At 41.7% G+C, this 15186-nt stretch overlaps 1 protein-coding gene across 1 annotated transcript in view; it reads right to left on the reverse strand.

Annotated features, from left to right (window-relative positions):
• The window catches only part of LOC122792429 (synapse-associated protein 1-like), a 353118-nt gene that overhangs the window by 172994 nt on the left and 164938 nt on the right, over positions 1-15186 (reverse strand). The gene's annotated exons all lie outside the window — the stretch shown is intronic.

The following is a 15186-nucleotide window of genomic DNA, read 5'->3' on the forward strand; positions in this document are numbered from 1 at the left end:
TCCCATTTTACTCAAAAAATATTCTCTACCTGAGACTATGGGATGACCTGGGGGGGTTACACATACATTTATGCACTTTAGGGAGACAATAGAAATGGGCTATCTTACATCCCTTTGTAGCAAACCTTTTCTTAATGTCCTCCATAGTAAAATAGCCCAATCTATACCCTTTGTTAAGCAACTCATTATATTCATTTAAAGCTTGAAAATACATTTCATTATCAACATCTTCATACACACTAGTATCACTTAAATGTTTATTGCACATTTCAAGATATTGTTGACTACTTAGAATGACCATCTTGTTGCCTTTATCAGCAGGCTTGAACACAATATCATGCCTATCACTCAAGTTCTTTAACATTTTCCATTCATTCTTTGTCAAATTATAATCATCCATTTTAAAATCAATACAAATTTTTTCCATTGCATAATTAAACATGGAATTGAAATGCTTAATCCCTTCATGCAAAAAAGTTGGAATGAATGATCTAACATATTTAACTTTACTGCTGTCAAGCAACGTATAAGCATTAATATCATGTTCATTTGACTCACAAGAATAAAAACTGTCCTCAGAAGAGGACATATCACAACAAATATTTGTTTCCATATTTATGCTTTGATCATTTCATTTAGTGTCAAAAAATATTTAAGATGCATTTTTCTAACTAAATTAAAAATATCAATTTTTAACTCATATAATCATGGTTTAACTGATGGCACAAATTTTAACCCACAGTTTAAAACAGCATACTCCACCATATTTAAATTATACCCTGATATATTAATCACATAAGAGTCCATATTACCAGTAAATGGAACACTACCATTTACCTTTTTTTATGTTGGTTTTGTTGCTGATATGTGTCCCTATTGTAGGAACCTGTCAATGAATCATGTACAGATTTGTGTGTATTTTTATATCAAATAAAATAAGATGATATATCCGCTAAAGAACCTTGAGGCTAAACTGTAATTTTATAAAGGTCATCTGGTTAGACTCTTAAGCTTTAACACACTAGCCAAAGAACAAGTGTTGCTAAGCCCTGGTAACCTGTGGGTTTGACATCTCAGCTGCCATATTAATTCATGTAATTCAAGTTTTAAGGACGTGGGCCCTCCTCTAATATCTTTTTGAACCTGGTCTATAACTCGGAAACTGAGAGAGTGGCCTGGATTTTGGTTGACATGGTAGGTTAGTGCACTGTCCAATTTCATCTTTTGTATGTTATATAAATGCTCATACAACCTCTCTTTCAATTTTCTATCATTTTTTTCCAATATAAAAACTCAAGACAGATTTTACACTTGGCTAAGTAGACCATATTGGAGGAGTTACAGTTGAATCTACCCTTAGTTTCGTTCTTTACATCCCTTATCCAAAAGTTGTTACCCACATCAATGTATCTACAGTAAGGACAGGATTCACATCGGAACTTTCCTTTGTTTCTAAAGGGAACACTACAATGAAATTCTAAGAAGTTTTTTAAATTAAAGCCCTTCTTAAAATCAAATTTTGGCCAGACATCTTCTATGTTGTAAAAGGCTTCATCTGAAGAGAGAAGCCCCCAATTTTTAGCTATGATTTCCTTAATGGCTAAAGCATCTGTACTTGTAAGAAGTTATGAACAAAGGCATATCAGTAATGGCACCATCTACTGTTTGCTCGAATAATGTTTCTTCAGAACAAAGTGGCTCAACAATAGCAGGATCCTACAAAATTGCCTTAAGAAGCCCACGTGAATGTTTGAAAGCTACTTCAGTTCTTAATTCCTCCAATAATGTGATAGGGTATCCATGTTTTAGAAACATACTAATCAAGTTGTCGCACTCAATCACAAAATCTTCCTGAGTGGATACTATCCTAGCTGCTCGGACAAGTTGTCCTTTGACAACAGATCTTTTTTGTTGATAAGGATGGTCGCTAGGTTTCCGAGTTATAGATCAGGTTCAAAAAGATATTAGAGGAAGGCCCACTTCCTTAAAACTTGAATTACATGAATTAATATGGCAGTTGAGATGTCAAGCCCAAAGGTTACCAGGGCTTAACGACACTTGTTCTTTGACTAGTGTGTTAAAGCTTAAGAGTCTAACCAGATAACCTTTATAAAATTATAGTTTAGCCTCAAGGTTCTTTAGCGGATATACCATCTTATTTTATTTGATATAAAAACACACACAAATCTGTACGATTCACTATTAAATCTGGCAAAGTGTTATGTTTACGTTTGTTTTATGTAATCATATGATTAAATGGTTGACTATCATGTGATCTCTTTGTAAGAAATGGTTGGTTAGGTTACGTTTTAAATGGCTAGCACACTTACGTATGTTTTATCTGAAGAAGTTTGATATTGATCAGATGAAAGCACTTATTTTGTTGTTCTTGTTTGTTCCTGTTTCTACAGTGACAGAATCACCCAGTAAGACAAATACCCATCAAGAAGGCCTGGCACAGACTGATACCTGATGCAAGAACTATGGTCGAAAACTCAATGCCAGTGAATGCATAACAGTATCCTTTGGGAAGATGACTTCCCTGGTAACTACCACATCAATAATACACCTTTAAGAGTATACCCAGTGGTCAGAGGTTTAGAAATCATGTTCTAGAGAACAGAAAATCATTCTACACTAAGTAACTTATAAGTAGGAGTATGGTACTGTTCCATTGTACTCTGTCCTTAATAAAACAATCACTAAATACAAGTCACACATGGTATGTACCCAACCAGACATAGACACTAACCGGGGTGTCCACAGAGGTTCCTCACAAAAAGAATGTACGGCCTAAACAACACGTCCTATGCAGACTGCCTGAAAGCTCTATCCAACAATTGGCTAAGCTTCTGGTGTAATTCTAAGGGGATCCAGTATCTGTCTGCCTGGGATGACATGACTGACAGGCCACGATGCTTTGCCAAAGATAGCCTGTACCTGTCGCCCAAGGGATTCCGGATACTGGCTAAGGCTCTTGCCACCACTATAGGGCCTTTTTTAGGCAACATTCAAATGACAAATTCACCACCATAACAGGTACAAGCAAGCAAAATCTGAGGGTAATGCTACTCAAAGCTAGAAGTCTAAACCTCAAAATGCACTCACTTGAGGCACTCCTTAAGATGGAGAACATCGACATCTGTGCAGTGACAGAGACCTGGTTCAAGGCTCCAGAGAGCACCATTGTATTACCAGGCTATAATTCATATCACACCTTTCGGCCATCTAACCTGGACCGAAACACTAAAGGCAGAGGAATGTCCATATTCATTAAGGATATCCACACCTCCAGGCTAGTTGCTCAGCATAATGCATCCGAGATTATCCAAGTGCAACTACCTCTGGGAAAGACCACAATCCAAACTGTAGCTTGCTACAGATCCCCCACCATGCCCCAGGATTCCCACTCCTCATTTCTTGATACACTGGAAAATATTAGGGTACAACCTAACACCCTAATAATGGGCAATTTCACCCTCCCCACCATTAACTGGGAAAACTACTCATGTACCAACTCTTCTGCTCAACGTTTTCTGGAATTCATAAATTCACCTCCTTGGATCAACTTATCCACACCCCACCAGGGGCAGCAATATCCTAGACCTGGTCATTACCAACATGGGCAACCGGTGTTCCACACCAGAGGTGAATTCCTTGTTTGTCAGATCCAACCACAAGCTAATCACCCTAGATATCCACATCCCGCCCCCACCCCCCATTAGGGAAACCATCGTAAAAAATTTCTCCAAAGCCAACTTCACGCTTCTTAAGACAGAAGTGGCAAATTTCATGACACCCATGCAGATGGATAACAGAGATATGACTTCTGAATCCTACACAAATGCACTTTATAAGCACTTACACGAGTGCATGGATCGTGCTATCCCTAACAGAACCAAGTTGCTGTCCTCCAAAAAAAGGAAGCCAATCTGGTGGTCCCCTGCCATAAACAAACTCTACAACAGAAGAAAGAAACTGCTGCAAAAAAGAGTAAAATCCCAAGATTGGAGGAACTCCCTGGTCAACCTTAGTAAGAAGCTGAGATCCCTCATAAAATCCTCCAAAGCTAGTTACAAAAACAAAATCACCACTGTTTCTAAAGACAACCACAAAGCATCCTATAGCTGTGTCAAGAATCTCAATGGCAATACTCATATCTGCTCTGAGTTACAGCACAATGGCACTAAATATACAGCACCAACTGATATTGCCAACATCCTGGCAGATAGGTTCAGTGCTAACTTTACCCCCCCCCCCCTCTCACCGCCGAAAGGGCCCATCTCTATACTGGAAGAATGAAAGGTTCCTGTAATCACAGCTGCATAGGTGAAAACCACATTCTCCAAAGCCAAGAACACAGCATCCATGGGACCTGACAACATCTACATGAACTACAGAACAAACTGACACCCCACCTAAGTACCATGTTCAATCATAGCCTCACCTCAGGCTTTGTGCTCACTGAATGGCGCACAGCGACACTTATCCCATTCCACAAAGGGGGATCCACCACAGACCCCAGGAACTACTGCCCCATTAGCCTGAAGAGCCTGGTCTGCAAGGCCATGAAACGTATCACCATGGAACTTATAAACAAAGACATTGGTAATCTCCAAACTCTGGACCCCACACAGTTCGGGTTTGTAAAAGGCAGATCATGTCTCCTAAACCTGATAGACTTCTTTGAAGCAGTCACCAAAGCCATAGATGAGGGTAAGGTGGTTCACACAACCTATCTAGATCTTGCCAAGGCTTTCGACACAATCCCCCACTCTGGAATTACAGATAAACTCACTAAACTAGGTATAAATCCCTATGTCACAAGTTGGCTTGTCAACTGGCTCACTGACAGAACCCACACTGTAGCAGACTCCAAATCTGACTTCAGACCAGTGACAAGTGGAGTACCACAGGGTTCAGTCCTGGGTCCTCTCCTATTTGGTATCTACTTCTCTGAACTACAGGCTAACACAGAAGGTCTTTGGCTAATGAAGTTCATAGATGACTGAAAACTAGGAGACATAAAGAAAAAAAATCCTAATGATCTGGACATCCTACAAAAGGGCCTCACTGAGACAGATGCCTGGCGTCAAAGCCATGGCCTCAAGTTCAATGCCAAAAAGTGCAGTGTCATCCCTTTTGGTAAAAACTCTGTACCCATGAACTACCATAGCCGGTAGTCTATTTAACACTGAAAGTGTGATGAGACCTTGGGACACAGGTGGACAGTAGTCTCTCCTTTGATAATCACATTGCAACAGTAGTCAGGAAATCCTTCTACATGGCACACCTCATCACAAAAGGTTTCTCATCCAGGAAAAAAGAGGTAATTGTTCCCCTCTACTCATCATTCATTAGACCCATTATAGAGTACAATGCCCATTTTGGTATGTACCTCACAAGACATCTACAACAACTGGAAAGGCAGCAGAAATACCTCACAAAGAGGATTACCAGCCTCAAACAGATGCCCTATGTAGACAGTCTCAAAAAACTTCAGCTTTACTCCGTCACATATCGCCTACTCAGAGGCAATCTCTGCCTAACATACAAAGCTATGTCAAACCTAGAGCTTTTGAACATGCTCCACTTAAAGAAATCCCAATTCCTCCGAGCTACATGCTCTAGGGACCTAAACCTTGTCACCACAACATGCTGGAGGGATAGATTCCTGTCCCAGAGACTTCCCATACTCTGGAACAAACTACCTATCTATATCAAACAAAGCTCCTCATTAACACTCTTCAAGAAAAATCTTGATGATTGGGTGGGAAATAGAAAATTCACCTCGGGGATCACTTCTGTGGCTCTACTTGACAGGGGCACAGGAAAATAATTTTCTTAGGTGGCGAAAGCCAGGGTACCATTTTGGCTAGGCTTATATAGGCCCTAGGACCAATAGTCTAGTACCTACCTATGAACCTATGTGTACTCAGCCTCCTACAGCTTGCTGATGGGTGAAATATTCTTGGCCTACAAAGCATCCTCTGTTGCATCTGTTGCACACCCGCAAAACAAATATAATCAAAATTACTATATATAGGTACCCACACCTCATTTGCAACATAAATAGGTCATGCTGGAGAGAGAGGTATGTATCTCAGAAAATCACCCTTCTCTGGAATAGGCTTCCCCATCATGTGAAGCAGATTCTTCCTTAACCCAATTCAGGCATAACATGGAGCAATGGATAGCAAATCTAAAATTTACCCCTAGTCTGGTATTATGTCTCTAGTAAACATTGGAAGACAATAAATGCTTGACCATCCATGCCCAATCCAACATATATCCCTTTAAATAACCCTAGGTTATCAAAACTTGCTAGATATATTTGGGAAGCATGCCTAAATTTAAAAAGGACCCCTTGAGTCATTATCCTAGTAATCACTTATGAACCTATATGATACTTGTTTGTTTCTGTTAAACATGGATAGCACCATAAATCAGTGGTTAATTAATCTGCCTAACAGCTGCAGGGTCTGGGGTATAGTCTAGCTCTCTGGTCACTGTATTTGTGGAATTTGCATGGGTATTTCTCAGTTTCCTCACATTTCCAAAAATATGCTGAATGACTTGCTACTATAAAATGTCCATATATACTGTATCATCTGTAAACTTGGTTAGCTATAAACCCTTAGCATTAGATTTAACCTCCGAGAAGTAAATGTCAAAGAGGAGTGTCCCAAGGACTGAACCCTGGGATACACTGCTAGTGACAGGTCTTTTGAAGGAAGTATAGCTGCTCACCATAGTTTTCTGGGTTCTTTTTGGGAGCCAGTTTGCTATCTAATGAGATATATAAGGATTGACATTCAGCTTGGAGAGTTTATCTACAATAGCAGAATATGGGGATGGTGTCAAGTGCCTTTGAGAGACCTAGATAAGTGGCGTACACTGTTTTGCCCTAATCCATTACTTCACTAAATTTTTCAAAGAAGTTGATAAGGTTAAATAAGCAGGACTTGCTCTTGATGACTCTAAACTGGGTTTGGATTAAGAGTCTGTAGATTACCTATATCGTTGTATATTAACTCCTTTATGATCCTTTCCATAGTCTTACAGATGAGACTGGTCAGGCTTATGGATCTATAATTACCTGGGTCCACTGAATCCCCAATTTTGAGCAAGGGAATTGCTGTTGTCTATTGATCTGGTACAAAGCCTCTTCTGAGGCTGATACTGAACAGCCTCAGTAGGGGATCAGACAACTCATGTTTCAGGCTGACCCGTAGGTAACCCAGTATGCTAACTGGCCCAACATACTTTGTGTTCTTGGTCTCAGTGCCTTTGGAACTTGTTCTTGGGAAATTTGCAGGGAATATGTATAGGGATGTGACTTGAGAATATTGGAGGGGACAATACCCTAGTAGCTTTGATATGTCCTCCAGTTATTTACTATTAGCTCTGCACAGAATTGTTTCTGACATTTTAACATAACTAAAGAAGGCTTTATGGTTATTTTTACTTCATATCTGGCTTTGGTAGATTTCAGATTTGATCCGGGTCCAGAGTTCCTTGTTTAGTTTACCAAGGGCATTTTTTACATCTTTTTTTATCTTGAGAGTTAGATTTATTTTTCTGTACAATAAGTTTTTTTCTTTTATTACACAGCTTGTTTATATTGGGGTTCTACCATAGGGGGTTATTTTTGAATTTGGCACTGTATTTCTGCAGCTATTTACCTGTGTATAAAATTTACTGTGAAGGATTCTGCATAAGTAGTGGGGCCATCAAGATGGAAGGTACTTCTGAATTTAGCCACATAATCACTCGCTTTTAGTAGATTAGCTTTTACATCATCTCTGAATACCAAGGTACTGGAAGATTCTTCAGGCTTAAGTCTTATGGTGAATGTGATTGACTTCTGGTCTGATTTGCCCCAAGAGGAAGTTACAACTGGTGGGAGCAAAGCAGCTCCATATTGGTAAGGACCAAATCCAAGATTTTATTGCCCCTGGTTGGGGTGCTGACTAACTGGTCCATGGAGTTTGTATAGATGAAGTCCAGAAATCTCTGGGCATATATGGCTAAGGATGTACATGTTTCACAGTTTATGGAGGGGGATTTAAAGACTCCTCCAAAAATGTTATTTGGCTAAATACACAGGGACTCCATACTACTTTGGTAGGAAGTATGGGCTGAGGATGTCCTATAGTTAGCTATGATATGATAAGGGGTTTTAAGTTGGATGTGGAGGAGTTCCAAGTTTTTCTCTTGTATAACTAGTCTGGACAGGAAGTGATTTTTAAGAATATGGAGACACTGACACATAAACAGCCATCATCTAACGTAGTGGACCTAAATGTGTAACAGATATTGAAACCCTGCACTGATAGAGTGCTTTCAGTGGTCTTGAACCAGGTCTCGGAGACGATGAACATATAAATGTTTTGCAGGTTAGTGCTTGAAGGGAGTTGAGTTTTTGCTAAGGTACCTAGAGCTGAGCAGTAATACCTTAGTATTATCTGGATTATGTTAACTTATGCCAGAAGCTTTAGAATACTGACAGTGCCTAATAAAATGCCCTATGGAGGTGGACAAGGACTTAGGTAATATAAAAAAGCCTCGGGAAAAGAGGTGCAGGCCATCCTTGGCAAAGCAATTGGGACTGTCTGCCATTTCTTTCAGGCTCAAACCCATATTGCTGCAAAAGTATTAAATCTTAAAGGAGACAGGCTGCTCTCTTCATAAGTACCATCACGAAAGCCTTATAATCATGATACAAAACTGATAATGGTCTGCAAGATAGCCAAAGGGGCCCTTCTCTTATTTGAGAATCACTGTTACAGCTTTTTTTTTTTCCAAAAGTCAGGTATTACCATACCCTGCATCAACTTATTAAAGAAATGAGCTCTCTGCTTCACTAACTTCTTCCCCTACCTGCCACGCCATGCTTCTGGGGTACTCCAGCTATATCTGGGGAACTTATTCCTATCTATCTGCATTATTACACCTTCAATCTCCTCCAAAATAAAAGGCTGCATCAACATATCCCCTTGAATGGGATTCAATTTGAGCAAACCAGGAAGTCTTTAAAATCCTGTAACCTTTCCAATAATTCTCCTTCTCCTTGTCCCTTCTCACTGATATAGAGAAACTAACACTAATTTTAAAAACCTCTAAAATCTCCCCTGGCTCAGCCATCTAAGCAAGAGCTTTCAACAATCTGTCGATATTCTTAAAACAAAAAAATCTTGACTGTAACCATCTGAAACTGCAATGTTCTTCCCAAAAGGTGTAATAGCATGGTATTCATTTTTACCAGCTCTGTGTGGTTTGCTGCTGACAAGCTCACATTTCAGATTGCAAATGGATTATTCTCCTTTGTGCCACTTTTCTACAACATATTTCCATGCAAGTCTTCCATGCCCCTTCTTTAAACTTTTCACAAGCTCCCACTGCCGCTCCCATGCTACCATTCAGGTGTCCAAGAAGCAGCTCCCTACAGCACTTACAGAAATCTTCTCTTTATAAGGTACGTCTGGAAGCATCAAAACCTTTCATATACACCTTCACTGTCTAATTACAATATCACTGTTAGTGGGGCATCATTAGGAAGCAATATATGTTTCAAGTGATAATCCATCACTGCATAAGTCTCTTCATTGATAGGTTCATAGGTTCGTACTAGGCTATCTGCCCTAGGGCATTTATAAGCCTAGCCAGAGTGTATGTGGCTTACACCACCCCTTAGGATGAGAATACTACGCCCTTTTAGGGTTTAGTTTACTATGCCTCTGTCTAGTAGTGACACAGAGATGACCCCCGGGGTAAACCTACGATCTCCCATCCACTCGTCGAGATTTCTCTTGAATAGAGTCAGTCAGGGGCTCTGCCTAACATGGACTGGGATTCTGTTCCAGAGTGTAGGGAGCCTCTGGGTTATGAATCTGTCCCTCCAGCACGTTCTATTTATTTCTGTGTTGAGGTTTAAGTCACTTGTTCTAGTGGCTCTGATGGATTTGGATTTTCTGAGGTGGAGCATGTCCATTAATTCAGGATTGGACATGGTCTTGTACGTCAGGCACAGATCACCTCTGAGTAGGCGGCATGCGACTAAATAGAGCTGGAGTTTTTTCAGTCGGGCAGCATATGACATATGTTTAAGACCCTTTATCCTCTTGGTGAGGAACTTTTGGGGTATTTCCAACTGCTGCAGGTGTCGGGTGAGATACATCCCAAATGGGGCATTGTACTCAATCATTGGCCTGATAAGAGAAGAGTACAGGGGCACAATGACCTCTCTTGATCTAGATGTGAAACCCTTCATGATAAGGTGGGCAATATAGAAGGTCTTCCTAACCACTTTGGCAATGTGAGTGTCAAATGAGAGGTTACTGTCAACCTGGGTCCCTAGGTCCCTGATTACCTCTTCCGTACTTAATGGATTACCGCCTATGTGGTAATTTGTCGGTACCTTGTTTTTCCCAAAGGGTATGACTATACATTTTTTGGCGTTCAGCTTAAGGCCATGGCTCTGGCACCAATTATCCGTTTCTATGAGGCCTCTCTGAAGGATGTTTGTGTCCGCTGGAGTATCAATTATGGCGCCCAGTTTGCAGTCATCTGCGAACTTTGTCAGCCACAGTCCTCCTATGTTTGCCTGTACCTCGGAAAAATAAATGCCGAACAAGAGGGGTCCCAGGACTGAGCCCTGTGGGACACCGCTTGTGACTGGCTTAGAGTCTGACATAGCTCCAGCAACTCTGACCCTGTGGGTTCTGTCCTTGAGCCAGTTTGCAACCCATCTTGTGACATATGGGTTTACATTTAAGCTGGTGAGTTTGTCTATGATGCCAGAGTGGGGTATTGTGTCAAAGGCTTTTGCAAGGTCAAGGTAGGCTGTGTGAACTGCCTTACCCTCATCAATGGCCTTAGTGACTGTTTCAAAAAAGTCGACCAAGTTCAAAAGGCAGGATCTGCCCTTGACAAAGCCAAGTTGGGTAGGATCCAATGTCTGTAGGTCCCCAATGTCTTTGTTTATGAGTTCCATAATGATCCTCTCCATAGCTTTGCAGACCAGGCTCATCAAGCTTATGAGGCGGTAATTTCCAGCGTCCGTAGAAGCACCGCCTTTGTGAAGTGGGACCACTGTTGCCATACGCCACTCTTTGGGTACGTATCCTGTAGTAAGGCTAAGATTAAACAGCAGCCTTATGTGTGGGTTTAGTTCCTCTTGGAGTTCATGTAGCACACAGCCCGGGACACCATCCGGTCCCATTGATGCTGTGTTTTTAGCTTTAGAGAGGGCGGCTCTCACCTGGGCATCTGAGATGTTAGGGAGGCTACACTCTGCTGGGATAGTTATTTCTCCTTTTGGGGAGGGAGGAGAAATTTGCACTGAACCTGTCTGCCAGAATGTTGGCAATGTCAGTGGGTTCAGTGTATTTTGTGTAATTTTGGACTAACTCTGAGCATATCTGGGAGTTTCCACCCAGGTTTCTAACATAGCTAAAGAAGGCCTTGTGATTGTCTTTTGTGTCTTTTGCGATTTTTCTCTCAAAGTTGGCCTTGGATGATTTTATGAGTGATCGTAGTTTTTGCTAGTACTGATCAGAGATGCCTTCCCTTTTAGGGATTTTGCTCTGTCATGTAGTAGCTTCCTCCTCCTGTTGTAAAGTTTGTTTATGGCTGGGGTCCACCAGACCGGGCGCCTGCCTTTGGGGAATGGGTCTTGGTTTTATTTGGGATTGCATGATCCATGCATTCTTGAAGGTGCCCATAGAAGGCATTTGCAAAGGATTCAGCACTGTGGGTTGTGGTTTCCACTGGCCCAGGGGCCTTGAAAGATACCACTTCAGTCTTAAGAAGTGTGAAGTTTGCTTTTGAGAAGTTCTTCACTGTGGTCTTTTGTGCAGGGGTGGGCGGGATGTGGATTTCCAGTGAGATTAATTTATGGTCTGATCTTACCAAAGAGGGATGTACTTCCGGTGTAGAGCATTTTGTCCCCATGTTTGTGATGATCAGGTCTAGTATATTGTCTCCTCTTGTGGGAATGGTGACAAGTTGTTCCATTGCATTTGAGTTTATGAATTCTAGGAACCTTTGGGCTAGGGTGTTGGGGCTTGAGTAATGTTCCCAGTCTATGTTTGGGTAGTTGAAGTCTCCCAAAATGATGGTATTTGGAGAGACATTCATACTCTCCAGTGTCTTCAGGAAGGCTGTGTGGGGTTCCTGAGTTTGAGAGGGTGGTCTGTAGCATGCTACAAACTGTAAGGCAGTTTTGCCTATGGTTAGTTGCACCTGGATAGTCTCCGATGTTTAGTGCGTTGCCACTAACCTGGAGGTGTGGGTATCTTTGATGAAAATGGATACTCCCCTCCTTTGTGGTTCGGTCCAAGTTTTGGGGCGGAAAGCATGATATGAGGTAAAACCTGATAGTGCTGGGGTGCTCTCAGGAGCCTTGAACCAGGTTTCAGTCACTGCACAGACATCGATGTTCTCCATACTGAGGAGGGCTTCGAGGGCGTGCATCATGAGGTTTAGACTTCTGGCATTGAGCAGCATTACCCTTAGTTTTTTTCCACTTGTGTTTTCTAGGCAGGTAGGTTTGTCATTTGAGCCTTGCCTAAAAAAGGCACTATGGGGGTGGCAAGAGCCTTGGCCAATATCCGGAAGCCCAGGGGTGACAGGTGCAAGCCATCCCTTGAGCAGCGTGGCTTGTCAAGCATGTCATCCCAAGCAGACAGACACTGGATCCCCTTAGAATGACACCAGTAATTAAGCCAATTGTTAAAACTGATCATTTTGTCTTTGTACTGTGGCATCATTCTTGGTGATGGTAAGATGCTGCTCAGGGTCAGGGTCATACCGGCCTGGGCTACATAATCAGAGAGCTCCTCTATGTCTCTTTTCATGTAGTCCAGGGAGGTACGTCTCAGGTCGTTCACACCGGCATGTACAATGACTGAGTCATATTTGTACTTGCTGTGGAGTGACCTGAGTGCTTGTGTTATGTGGCGGATTCTAGCTCCCGACAGGCAGCTTACTGTGACCCTCTCCTTGTTCAGTCTGGTGAGCGGGACGTCAGTGTGCCTGACTATGGAGTCACCTATTACAAGAGTGTCTGGCATGTTGTTTGGCCTTAAGGGCTGTGACTGTTTAGCACACTGACTTTGTGAACTATGTGTTGCATGTGCTATGTCTTGAGGTGGTGGTTGCTTGGGTGTCTGCTTTGGAGGCCTCTGTTGTTTTGGTAGATTTTTAATCAGCGCCTCCGAGTATGTTTTTGTGTGTTTATGTGTTTGGTTTGCAGTTGTGATAGTTCTATGTGAGACTGGGTTTGTGGTGTGCGTGGTTACCTTCTCCTCCTGACTGTTCTTGCCAGTACTGAATTGAGAGAGCTCAGCCTCCAGTTTGGCTATACAGTTGCATCTCTCGCATATATTTGTATTTGTTGGGAGGAGGAGAGGGTTGTCTGTGTACATGAGGCAATTGTAACATTGCCTCAAGATTCCCAGATTCACCAGCTGAACAGAAGAGGACGCCAGCAACTGACCCTTCGACATGCTAGAAATAGTGAAAAAGATTGCTGTGTAACTGAGTCAGAAAGGACCTATAGGGAAATGGGTACTCAACAGAATTTAGGTGAATGAAGTACTTTCGTTTGTTTAAGAGTGCTTTACCTGTATTCAAAATGCTTTAGGAGCAAGTGCTGAGCTTTTCAGATAGAGTATAGGCTGTTTAGATTGCAAGTAGAACAGTTCTAAGGGAAAAACTGAAGAGCAGACTTGGCGGAGCCAGAAAAAGTTTAACCTTGTTTAACCGGCGCTGCGCTATAAAGCATCACGCAAAGCCGTGCAAACGCGGATTTTAAGCAGTGAACTACAAAAGAGTTAGGAATGGTCCCAAACAACCAATTACTAACAGCTTCTTGTGCTGAGGTCACTTCCCCCAAGGACAGGTAGGCTGCTCAAGGCTCCCCACTCCCACTGGTGAGCAAAGAAACTTCCTTCTATCCAAGTAAGGTAATGGACAACACAGGAACTACACCACAGCCCAGAATACAGCAATGCCTGTATACTGGTCTAAACTAGTCGAGAAAGGCGGGACAACAAGGATTATTTTTTTGTTTTTTTGGTTTTTTTTGCAGAAATACACAGAAAATGCAGAGACAGTGATAAATTAGTTACACAGGCTAGCACACTTTAGTGGGCAGCCTCCACAGTTCAATTAAACAAACAAACAAGCAAACTTTCGACTAAATTCGACTAAATGTAACTTTAAGTGCAGATTTTAAAATAAATGCAGTAATCAGTAAAAAACAGTTCAGGCTAGTTCAAAGTAAGCAGCAGAAGCTATTCTTAGTGAAAAAAGCAAAGATACTTAAATCCAGAAGGTAGTCGCTTTTTCGAGTTCCTTGCTGCTAGGGCCACTCTGTAAACCCACGTGGAGCTTGTCTGAGCAGTATAACCAGAAAAAAACGCCCAGAGGTGGATTTTAAGCAGTGAACTACAAAAGAGCTAGGAATGGTCCCAAACAACCAATTACTAACAGCTTCTTGTGCTAAGGTCACTTCCCCCAAGGACAGGTAGGCTGCTCAAGGCTCCCCACTCCCACTGGTGAGCAAAGAAACTTCCTTCTATCCAAGTAAGGTAATGGACAACACAGGAACTACACCACAGCCCAGAATACAGCAATGCCTGTATACTGGTCTAAACTAGTCGAGAAAGGCGGGAAAACAAGGATTTTTTTTTTTTTTGCAGAAATACACAGAAAATGCAGACAGTGATAAATTAGTTACACAGGCTAGCACACTTTAGTGGGCAGCCTCCACAGTTCAATTAAACAAACAAACAAGCAAACTCTCGACTAAATTCGACTAAATGTAACTTTAAGTGCAGATTTTAAAATAAATGCAGTAATCAGTAAAAAAAAAGTTCAGGCTAGTTCAAAGTAAGCAGCAGAAGCTATTTTCAGTGAAAAAAAAGCAAAGATACTTAAATCCAGAAGGTAGTCGCTTTTTCGAGTTCCTTGCTGCTAGGACCACTCTGTAAACCCACGTGGAGCTTGTCTGAGCACTATAGTTATCTTATCTATCGTTTGGGTCTACAGGAACATAAGTTTATTCTTTCTCTAATCTGGCATCATGCTTCAGCAGAAACATACCTGTTAGCCTAATCTATTTAAAAAGAAATCTACAGCAGTTAACCTGGCTCATCTTGGATGTGCATCTGTGTTAGT

This window comes from Protopterus annectens, chromosome 1.part2, assembly GCF_019279795.1.
Source record: "Protopterus annectens isolate FY-2018-M chromosome 1.part2, PAN1.0, whole genome shotgun sequence".
NCBI lineage: Eukaryota > Metazoa > Chordata > Ceratodontiformes > Protopteridae > Protopterus > Protopterus annectens.